At 36.8% G+C, this 12,278-nt stretch overlaps 1 protein-coding gene across 2 annotated transcripts in view; it reads left to right on the forward strand.

Annotated features, from left to right (window-relative positions):
* LOC133614407 (glutamate receptor ionotropic, kainate 1) overlaps window positions 1–12,278 on the forward strand; it is a 72,885-nt gene that overhangs the window by 22,191 nt on the left and 38,416 nt on the right. The window lies entirely within an intron of this gene.

Raw genomic sequence — 12,278 nt, forward strand, 5'->3', positions numbered from 1 at the left:
AAAGTCATTTTGATAGTAGGCTAATACAACTAATATAGACACATCATGTGTTGCCTTCATTATAACACTTATATAAGACTTTTAAAGTCATTTTGATAGTAAGCTAATATAGACACTTACATCATGTGTTGTCTTCATTATAAGACTTATATAGGACTTTTAAAGTAATTTTGATAGTAGGCTAATATAGCTAATATAGACACTTACATCATGTGTTGCCTTCATTATAACACTTATAAGACTTTTAAAGTCATTTTGATAGTAATAATAATAATAATAATAATAATAATAATAATAACTGGGATTTATATAGGGCTTTTCTAAGTACCCAAAGTCGCTTTACATGTGTTGCCTTCATTATAACACTTATATAAGACTTTTAAAGTAATTTTGATAGTCGGATAATACAGCTAATATAGACACTTACATCAGGTGTTGCCTTCATTATAACACTTATATAAGACTTTTAAAGTAACTTAGATAGTAGGCTAATATAGCTTTTATAGACACTTACATCATGTGTTGCCTTCATTATAACACTTATATAAGACTTTTAAAGTCATTTTGATAGTAGGCTAATATAGACACTTACATCATGTGTTGTCTTCATTATAACACTTATATAAGACTTTTAAAGTCATTTTGATAGTAGGCTAATACAACTAATATAGACACTTACATCATGTGTTGCCTTCATTATAACACTTATATAAGACTTTTAAAGTCATTTTGATAGTAGGCTAATACAACTAATATAGACACTTACATCATGTGTTGCCTTCATTATAACACTTATATAAGATTTTTAAAGTAATTTTGATAGTAGGCTAATATACCGGTAGTTAATATAGACACTTACATCATGTGTTGCCTTCATTATAACATTTATATAAGACTTTTAAAGTAATTTTGATAATAGGCTAATATAGACACTTACATCATGTGTTGTCTTCATTATAACACTTATATAAGACTTTTAAAGTCATTTTGATAGTAGGCTAATATAGTTAATATAGACACTTACATCATGTGTTGCCTTCATTATAACACTTACATAAGACTTTTGAAGTAATTTTGATAGGAGGCTAATATAGCTAATATAGACACTTACATCATGTGTTGCCTTCATTATAACACTTATATAAGACTTTTAAAGTCATTTTGATAGTAGGCTAATACAGCTAATATAGACACTTACATCATGTGTTGCCTTCATTATAACACTTACATAAGACTTTTAAAGTAATTTTGATAGTAGGCTAATATAGCTAATATAGACACTTACATCATGTGTTGCCTTCATTATAACACTTATAAGACTTTTAAAGTCATTTTGATAGTAATAATAATAATAATAATAATAATAATAATAATAATAATAACTGGGATTTATATAGGGCTTTTCTAAGTACCCAAAGTCGCTTTACATGTGTTGCCTTCATTATAACACTTATATAAGACTTTTAAAGTAATTTTGATAGTCGGATAATACAGCTAATATAGACACTTACATCAGGTGTTGCCTTCATTATAACACTTATATAAGACTTTTAAAGTAACTTAGATAGTAGGCTAATATAGCTTTTATAGACACTTACATCATGTGTTGCCTTCATTATAACACTGATATAAGACTTTTAAAGTCATTTTGATAGTAGGCTAATATAGACACTTACATCATGTGTTGTCTTCATTATAAGACTTATATAGGACTTTTAAAGTAATTTTGATAGTAGGCTAATATAGCTAATATAGACACTTACATCATGTGTTGCCTTCATTATAACACTTATAAGACTTTTAAAGTCATTTTGATGGTAGGCTAATACAGCTAATATAGACACTTACATCAGGAGTTGCCTTCATTATAACACTTATAAGACTTTTAAAGTCATTTTGATAGTAATAATAATAATAATAATAATAATAATAATAATAATAACTGGGATTTATATAGCGCTTTTCTAAGTACCCAAAGTCGCTTTACATGTGTTGCCTTCATTATAACACTTATATAAGACTTTTAAAGTAATTTTGATAGTCGGATAATACAGCTAATATAGACACTTACATCAGGTGTTGCCTTCATTATAACACTTATATAAGACTTTTAAAGTAACTTAGATAGTAGGCTAATATAACTTTTATAGACACTTACATCATGTGTTGCCTTCATTATAACACTGATATAAGACTTTTAAAGTCATTTTGATAGTAGGCTAATATAGACACTTACATCATGTGTTGTCTTCATTATAAGACTTATATAGGACTTTTAAAGTAATTTTGATAGTAGGCTAATATAGCTAATATAGACACTTACATCATGTGTTGCCTTCATTATAACACTTATAAGACTTTTAAAGTCATTTTGATGGTAGGCTAATACAGCTAATATAGACACTTACATCAGGAGTTGCCTTCATTATAACACTTATAAGACTTTTAAAGTCATTTTGATAGTAATAATAATAATAATAATAATAATAATAACTGGGATTTATATAGCGCTTTTCTAAGTACCCAAAGTCGCTTTACATGTGTTGCCTTCATTATAACACTTATATAAGACTTTTAAAGTCATTTTGATAGTAGGCTAATACAGCTAATATAGACACTTACATCAGGTGTTGCCTTCATTATAACACTTATATAAGACTTTTAAAGTCATTTTGATAGTAGGCTAATACAGCTAATATAGACACTTACATCATGTGTTGCCTTCATTATAACACTTATATAAGACTTTTAAAGTCATTTTGATAGTAGGCTAATATAGACACTTACATCATGTGTTGCCTTCATTATAACACTTATATAAGACTTTTAAAGTCATTTTGATAGTAGGCTAATATAGACACTTACAGCATGTGTTGCCTTCATTATAACACTTATATAAGACTTTTAAATTTTTGCGGCTCCAGACAGATTTGTGTTTTTGGTCCAATATAGCTCTTTCAACGTTTTGGGTTGCAGACCCCTGCTTTAGGTGAATGACTTGAAACAAAGAACTTGGTACAGTACTCAATGTACTTACGTCTTAGTCCTAATCTGCAATATTGAAAATAAGATTATTTTTCCTTCCAAACCAAGAGAATAAAAGTGGTTAAGTGACTACAACGACTCTAGTCACACTCTATGGAAAGATGGTCAAAACGTGCTAGAACTATGGACGACAAAAACCTGTAGAAAAACTGCCAGCACTGGAGCGTGGAGATGTTCTTCATCCTCATCCGAGCTGGGAAAGGAAGGCAACGTAGCTGCAGGCTAATTCATGGCTGCTGGTCTCCCTGCAGCGTGAGCACACTTCCTTCTTGTCCTGACCTCCCAGCATGCATTGCCCCACAGCGCTGTCTGCCCTATTAACAATGACGCTCAACAACCGTCGCAGGTCATAGTAAATCAATCACTTTACAACACCATCAGCTTATGCTACACTGGCAGGGAAACAGGAGTTCAGAACACGCAGAGAGAGAATCTAACATCCTATCAACATGGTATGAAATAATCGGAGAAAAGACGCAAACTGTAATTAAGGACTTGTGTTAGTTTTTCATTACATTCATTGATTATTACTAGAGATGGCTTTTTTGCCGATATCCGATATTGTCCAACTCTTAATTACCGATACCGGTATCAACCGATACCGATATATACAGTCGTGGAATGAACACATTATTATGCCTCATTTTGTTGTGATGCCCCGCTGGATGCATTAAACAATGTAACAAGGTTTTCCAAAATAAATCAACTCAAGTTATGGGGAAAAAAATGCCAACATGGCACTGCCATATTTATTATTGAAGTCACAAAGTGCATTCTTTTTTTTTAACATGCCTCAAAACAGCAGCTTGGAATTTGGGACATGCTCTCCCTGAGAGAGCATGAGGAGGTTGAGGGGGGCGGGGTTGAGGTGGGAGGGTAGGGGGTACCGGGGGGGGGTGTATATTGTAGCGTCCCGGAAGAGTTAGCGCTGCAAGGGGTTCTGGGTATTTGTTCTGTTGTGTTGATGTTGTGTTACGGTGCGGATGTTCTCCCGAAATGTGTTTGTCATTCTTGTTTGGTGTGGGTTCACAGTGTGGCGCATATTTGTAACAGTGTTAAACTTGTTTATACGGCCACCCTCAGTGTGACCTGTATGGCTGTTGACCAAGTATGAGTAGCATTCACTTGTGTGTGTGAAAAGCCGTAGATATTATGTGACTGGGCCGGCACGCAAAGGCAGTGCCTTTAAGGTTTATCGGCGCTCTGTACTTCTCTCTACGTCCGTGTACACAGCTGCATTTTAAAAAGTCATACATTTTACTTTTTGAAACCGATACCGATCATTTCCGATATTACATTTTAAAGCATTTATCGGCCGATAATATCGGCAGTCCGATATTATCGGACATCTCTAATTATTACCGTATTTTCCAGACTATAGAGCCCACTTGTAGATAAGCCACACCCACTACAAAAAAAAGAGACTGAAAGCTGACTGAATTTTTATCCTTAAATGCTTTTTAAATGTAAACTGAGAGCATTTGAGGGATCCTCAGTTGTCTGTAAGTGTTTTACTCGATGTCCGATCTGTCATTTTATGTGTAACTTTGCTGCCTCTTGGCCAGGACTCCCTTGAAAATGATTTTTTTTTAATCTCAATGGGAGTTTTTTCCTGGTAAATAAAGGTTAAAAAAAAAAAACATAAATTAGCCGCACGGTTTTATAAGCCACATGATTTAAAGCGTAGGGAAAAAGGAGCAGCGTATAGTCCAAAATGTACGGTAATTCTCTGTCTGCTACAATAATAAAATGTTTACAAGAAGTACAAGTTTTTCACTGTAGCGCTATGTGGGGGTGGGGTGGGGTGGCCTGCGGACCTGCAGCGAAGCGGGGTGTGACAGGACTGGCTTCGAGATCAGCGACAGGTGCGTAGATGGCCCACCTGGGCCTGCTTATCTATTCACCTGTCGCTCTGTTAAAAGGCAGCAGCCAGTTGGAGTTGGAGCAGGCGCGCGAGAGAGAGAGAGACAAAAGACAATTGCCGAAAAGCACCGAAAAGACTTTGCGCTATTTATGAAAATAAACCAGTGTTCAAACCCTGAAAAGGAGCTGTCATGTCGGTGATTGATGGTCCGAAGAACCCGGAGACTGGATACCTCCACACGCTACTTGAAAAAAACAAACGTAGAAAACATTTTTTAGCGCATTTCCATGGCAAAATATTTAGTTTTATTTGGATTCTTGACACTTTTGATGCTCCCGTTACTGTAAATTAGTCCATTTTGAACGCCATGAATTGGTAAACAGGAATCATTAAGGATGTGATTATTGTTCACTCGCTCATTTTGTAAACAGAATGTCCTTTTGGAGTAGAAAAACATGAGAAGCAACACAAATATGTTTGTAGGTTTGCCGTGATGGTGTACGACAGTAACCTCGCTAAGTTGGCGTCTTCTTATTCTCTGGCAGACCAAGTGCGTTACAATGTGTTTGCCATGGAGGGCCAAAACGTAGCGCCAAATCTATGTCTGGCGCTCCACAACTCGCTAGCATTAGCTTATAGCAAGAGAGGGACATATGTTCGTTTTCGTAGGGCGGAAGAAAGTGAGCGTGAAGTACAGTGCTGAGGGGGGAAAAAATGGCCGATATTCATTGAATTAAAGAAATAAATCATTAAAAAGATGACAGAGCGTGTGTAGCGAGCTAACTCGGTGAGGCCGTTGGTGCTTCATACTGAAGCAGAATGAGTTGATAACACCAGTCAAGGATGTTGAAATGACATCAGAACATTTATCCATGAAAATATGAAGAAGCTGCTGATGGTGTGTTTGATGGTGAAGCAGCCGGAAGGAAATTCCGTAGAAGTCCACTCTTCGGGGTACATACTGTAGGTTTTTATTATTACTTCATAAAACTATTGTATTTTTTGTCATGCAATATTTGTTATCTAAAAGTTTTTTTGTTTTTTTTAAGGCATGTTACATTGTACTGTTCTAGTAGCCAAGTACTGATTAAATTGATTTAATATATATATATATATATATAATTTATATTTATCATTTATATATATATATATATATATATGTTTATATGTGTATATATGTATATATACATACAGTATATATACACATATATACTTATATATACATATATATATACACACACACATATGTATACACATTTATATACATATATATGTATACACGTATATGTCTGTATAGATAGATAGACAGATAGATAGATAGATATACACATTAAGACAGGAAAAAACACGGAGGCTATTTCATAGGCTACCCTATACATATGTTATAACCACAGACACTTCAATAAGATCCCCTGAAGAGCAGGGAAACCTGCGAAACAGGCTTGTAGGGATGAAATAGCCTGTTTTTTCTTGACCTAACATATATTCTGCTCTACCCCAGTATTGAGCACTGTATAACGCATAAACCACAGAAACCTCGACTATATATATATATATATATATATATATATATATATATATATATATATATATATATATATATATATATATATATATATATATATATATGTCTTAATAAGGTTATCCAAAAAATAGTGCTCGATACCGTAGTAGAGCGCAATATATGTATGTGTGGGGAAAAAAATCACAAGACTATTTCATCTCTACAGGCCTGTTTCATGAGGGGGGGTACCCTCAATCATCAGGAGATTTTAATGGGAGCATTCGCATACCATGGTTTATATAGGGCACAGAGTGGGTGGGTACAGGCTGGCGTAGGGGCGTGGTGATTGGCTCATGTGTTACCTAGGAGGTGTTTCCGTCTATGGCGGCATGCTGTTACAATTTCGCTGCGCTTGTTGAGGGATGACAGGTCTGGACGGTAAATAATAAACAGTTTCTCTTTCAAGCATAGGTTGCATCTTTTATTACCACTATTGTAAGGTGTGCTGGATGCAAGAAATGCCATGTTATTGAATATTCAACATTATTGTCTTTGAGGTCCCAAATGTGTTTGCTGAGTTCTGTGGTATTTCGCAGGTTTTTGTTCCTGAAAGAAGCCTTGTGTTTGTTCCATCTGGTTTTGAATTCTCCCTCGGTTAATCCTACATATGTGTCGGATGTGTTAATGTCCTTGCGTATTACCTTAGATTGGTAGACAACTGATGTTTGTAAGCACCCCCCGTTGAGAGGGCAATCAGGTTTCTTTCGACAGTTACAGCCTTTGTTGGTTTTGGAGTCGCTCTGTCTGGGGGCCGACGGCTCATTTGCAATTGTTTTGTTGTGGTTTGAGATGATTTGTCGTATATTGTTCATGCAGCTGTAGCTCAATTTAATGTTGTTCTTGTTGAATACTTTTCTTAGGGTGCTGTCTTTGGGAAAGTGTTTGTCAATCAGATTGAGGAATTTGTGTCCAATGTTAGTTGAGACGTTTTTGCTGTATGGGGGGTTGTACCAGATGATGTCGTTTCGTTTTCTGTTCTTTTTTGGCTGGTTTCCTGGCGTGGGTTCATAGGTGAGGGTGAAATTGTATCCGCTTTCATCAAGGGCTTTTTGGTACGGGGGGGTTGCTTGGTCAAATTCAGCTTTGCTAGATGACAGCATCGATAGCCTTTTATTGATTCCGGTAGGTATTCTTTTCGTGGTGGTGGGTGGGTGGTTGCTGTCATGGTGCACGTATTGGAGTGTTGTGTTGGGTTTCGTGAATGGTTGGTAGCTGTTATTTCTCAGGTTGAAAGTGACGTCAAGGAAGTTGACGGTTTGCTTGTTGGCTTCAATCGTGATCCGTAGGCCGTTCTCTTTGAAAATTTGGCATATGCGCTTCTTGGTATTCTCGCTGCTCCTTGGCGAGGCGCGACACACTGCCAGTCCGTCATCACGGTAAATACCAAGGTTCAGATTGAGGCTAGCGAGCTGGGAGAGGAGGAAACTCCCAACGAGTTCACACGTTTCTGCTCCGTCAAAACTTCCCATAGTGACGTCAAATGTTGCATTGTTCTTTTTTTGCCATGGTGTACTGTTGTGGATGAGAATGGAGTTTTTTGCGTGGATGATGATGTTTCTTTCGTTGCCTGTGATTGAGTCGTAGTCTGAGGCGAAGTCTAGTGCTTGAGTCAGAAGGTCTTGCGTGATGGAAGGGTAAGATTCCTCGATATCAAAGGAGATAAAGTTGTGCTGTTGTTTGTCTTGGATGTTGTTGAACCATTTGATTACTGCTGCTGTATTTCTCCATTGGTTGAGTGGTGTTTTGTCCTTGATTTTTGTGTTGACTCTGTCCAGGATTATTTTGCTGATTTTTCCTATTTCAGATTTAGTTGGGTTTATTAGTCGGCATGTTGGGTTATTTGCGAAGTTGGGTTTGTGGTCCTTCAATGTGATGAAGGCTTCCTTGTTGGCTGTGGCGTCCATCCTGTCCTCAATGTCCAGTTCAGCCGCGATCCTTTTATTTTCCAGGTGGATGTTCTGTAAGGTGTTGGGTTGCGCTTTTTTGTATGATTTGGTGATGCTTCTGTCCAGTAAGGTGTGGTGTTCTGGTATGTCCATTCTGTAGAAGTTTGTGGTTTTATCGGCAGCTATGATGAGGTTGTTTACTTTCTTGATGCGCTCCTTGTCATTTTTCATATATATATACACATATATACATATATATATATACACAAACCCCGTTTCCATATGAGTTGGGAAATTGTGTTAGATGTAAATATAAACGGAATACAATGATTTGCAAATCCTTTTCAACCCATATTCAATTGAATGCACTACAAAGACAACATATTTGATGTTCAAACTCATAAACTTTATTTTTTTTTTGCAAATAATAATTAACTTAGAATTTCATGGCTGCAACACGTGCCAAAGTAGTTGGGAAAGGGCATGTTCACCACTGTGTTGTTACATGGCCTTTCCTTTTAACAACACTCAGTAAACGTTTGGGAACTGAGGAGACACATTTTTTAAGCTTCTCAGGTGGAATTCTTTCCCATTCTTGCTTGATGTACAGCTTAAGTTGTTCAACAGTCCGGGGGTCTCTGTTGTGGTATTTTAGGCTTCATAATGCGCCACACATTTTCAACGGGAGACAGGTCTGGACTACAGGCAGGCCAGTCTAGGACACGACGTCCACAGTTTCCAAAAACAATTTGAAATGTGGACTCGTCAGACCACAGAACACTTTTCCACTTTGTATCAGTCCATCTTAGATGAGCTCAGGCCCAGCGAAGCCGACGGCGTTTCTGGGTGTTGTTGATAAACGGTTTTCCCCTTGCGTAGGAGAGTTTTAACTTGCACTTACAGATGTAGCGACCAACTGTAGTTACTGACAGTGGGTTTCTGAAGTGTTCCTGAGCCCATGTGGTGATATCCTTTACACACTGATGTCGCTTGTTGATGCAGTACAGCCTGAGGGATTGAAGGTCACAGGCTTAGCTGCTTATGTGCAGTGATTTCTCCAGATTCTCTGAACCCTTTGATGATATTACAGACCGTAGATGGTGAAATCCCTAAATTCCTTGCAATAGCTGGTTGAGAAAGGTTTTTCTTAAACTGTTCAACAATTTGCTCACGCATTTGTTGACAAAGTGGTGACCCTCGCCCCATCCTTGTTTGTGAATGACTGAGCATTTCATGGAATCTACTTTTATACCCAATCATGGCACCCACCTGTTCCCAATTTGCCTGTTCACCTGTGGGATGTTCCAAATAAGTCTTTGATGAGCATTCCTCAACTTTATCAGTATTTATTGCCACCTTTCCCAACTTCTTTGTCACGTGTTGCTGGCATCAAATTCTAAAGTTAATGATTATTTGCAAAAAAAAAAAAATGTTTATCAGTTTGAACATCAAATATGTTGTCTTTGTAGCATATTCAACTGAATATGGGTTGAAAATGATTTGCAAATCATTGTATTCCGTTTATATTTACATCTAACACAATTTCCCAACTCATATGGAAACGGGGTTTGTATATATATAATTAAGTCTATATACATATATTTATACATATATATATATATATACATATATGTGTATATATTTACATAAAATAATTGACACAGAGAACTTGATTTGTCTTTGACTTGATCTTTGATGAAACATTTCCATCCTACAGTTTGTTGGTGTCAAAGCGCAGCATGACAGATGACTGAACGGACATAATTAGAATGAAGCGGCGTGGTTATAACGAGCTTTCTGCAGGGAGATAACACGCTGGCTGGATAATGGCGGCCCTGACTGATGCAGCGATTGGAGCTCATATATTGTGTCTTCAAACTCATTTCCTGACATGTAAAAACATCCACCCTCTTTCTTCAGAATGTTTGCGTAGTGTCGACTCCATGTTGCTCCTGGTGTGTTCTTCATGCTGGACTACACTGGACCAAGAACACTCCTGTAGACTTAAATCAGGACTGTGCTGACCTCTTCCCCTGAGTAAAGCATGCGGCGACCATTTGGATATTTGCCATTTTCAAAACCAGTATAATATATCCACTTTTCTCCCCTCAAGTTTGGTCGTGGCTACCCAGAAGGAGTCGATTATTTTTTCCAACGCTTTGTCAGATCTATCTGTCGATATAAAGTTTTAGTTTTTTTATGTTTTATACCCTTTTTGTCACAGAAATCTTTGTTACAAAATATGCAATATTTCCCCCCCAAAAAATACTTCAAAGTGTAATATTTGATAATAGTAATAGGAGCCTTGAGGTCAATAATTCATAACAACACTTATTTTGATTCAATATTATTTTTCGAGCAATGACAGCTTTAAAGAAAAAACATGGCAGCTTTGTGTTATTAAAGTCAACATTGCAACGTTTTCTTGTAGGGATGTCCGATAATGGCTTTTTTGCCGATATCCGATATTCTGATATTGTCCAACTCTTAATTACCGATACCGATATCAACCGATACCGATATATACAGTCGTGGAATTAACACATTATTATGCCTAATTTGGACAACCAGGTATGGTGAAGAAAAGGTCCTTTTAAAAAATAAAATGAGATAAATAAATTAAAAACATTTTCTTGAATAAAAAAGAAAGTAAAACAATATAAAAACAGTTACATAGAAACTAGTAATTAATAAAAATGAGTAAAATTAACTGTTAAAGGTCAGTACTATTAGTGGACCAGCAGCACGCACAATCATGTGTGCTTACGGACTGTATCCCTTGCAGACTGTATTGATATATATTGATATATAATGTAGGAACCACAATATTAATAACAGAAAGAAACAACCCTTTTGTGTGAATGAGTGTAAATGTGGGAGGGAGGTTTTTTGGGTTGGTGCACTAATTGTAAGTGTATCTTGTGTTTTTTATGTTGATTTAATTTAAAAAAAAACAAAAAACGATACCGATATAAAAAAAAAAAACGATACCGATAATTTCCGATATTACATTTTAAAGCATTTATCGGCCGATAATATCGGCAGGCTGATATTATCGGGCATCTCTATTTTCTTGTTACATTTCACCTTTTTGCTCTTTTATTCCACTTTTTTTTTTAAATATTGTTTGTAGAATGTGCTGTGGGCGGTGGAACATGAGCTGCAAATGGCCACACCCAAACCCAAATGTAAAACAGATCTTTTTTGGTGTGACGTAGTTGACATTGACTTCCTGTGTTGAAACGTGATGATGTAATCATTCCTGGCAGAAATGCTGCAAGTGCACGGAATAAAACTGAAGCTAATTTAGCCAAACTAGCAGGGATGTCAGACATGAGGAACATCCATCTTAAAAAAAACTTCATCGTTTACAATGTTAAGGAATCACCTTTTTTTTTTTACAGTCAAGTGTTTAACTACATAAATAAATAAAAATGTACCTTTTCATGCCACTCAGGTTTGCTGCGCCTGTTAGCCTGGCTGACTTCATGTTAGCCTGCCTTACTTCCTGTTAGCCTGCCTTACTTTATGGTAGCCTGGATGACTTCCTGTTAGCCTGCCTTACTTCCTGTTAGCCTGGCTGACTTCCTGTTAGCCTGCCTTACTTCCTGTTAGCCTGCCTTACTTCCTGTTAGCCTGCCTTACTTTATGGTAGCCTGGATGACTTCCTGTTAGCCTGCCTTACTTCCTGTTAGCCTGGCTGACTTCCTGTTAGCCTGCCTTACTGCCTGTTAGCCTGGCTAACTTCATGTTAGCCTGCCTTACTTCCTGTTAGTCTAGATGACTTCCTGTTATCCTGTCTGACTTCCTGTTAGCCTGCCTTACTTCCTGTTAGCCTGCCTTACTTCCTGTTAACCTGCCTTACTTCCTGTTAGCCTGGCTGACTTCATGTTAGCCTGCCTTACTTCCTGTTAGCCTG

Source organism: Nerophis lumbriciformis, linkage group LG17 (assembly GCF_033978685.3).
Source record: "Nerophis lumbriciformis linkage group LG17, RoL_Nlum_v2.1, whole genome shotgun sequence".
In the NCBI taxonomy this organism is placed as follows: Eukaryota; Metazoa; Chordata; class Actinopteri; order Syngnathiformes; family Syngnathidae; genus Nerophis; species Nerophis lumbriciformis.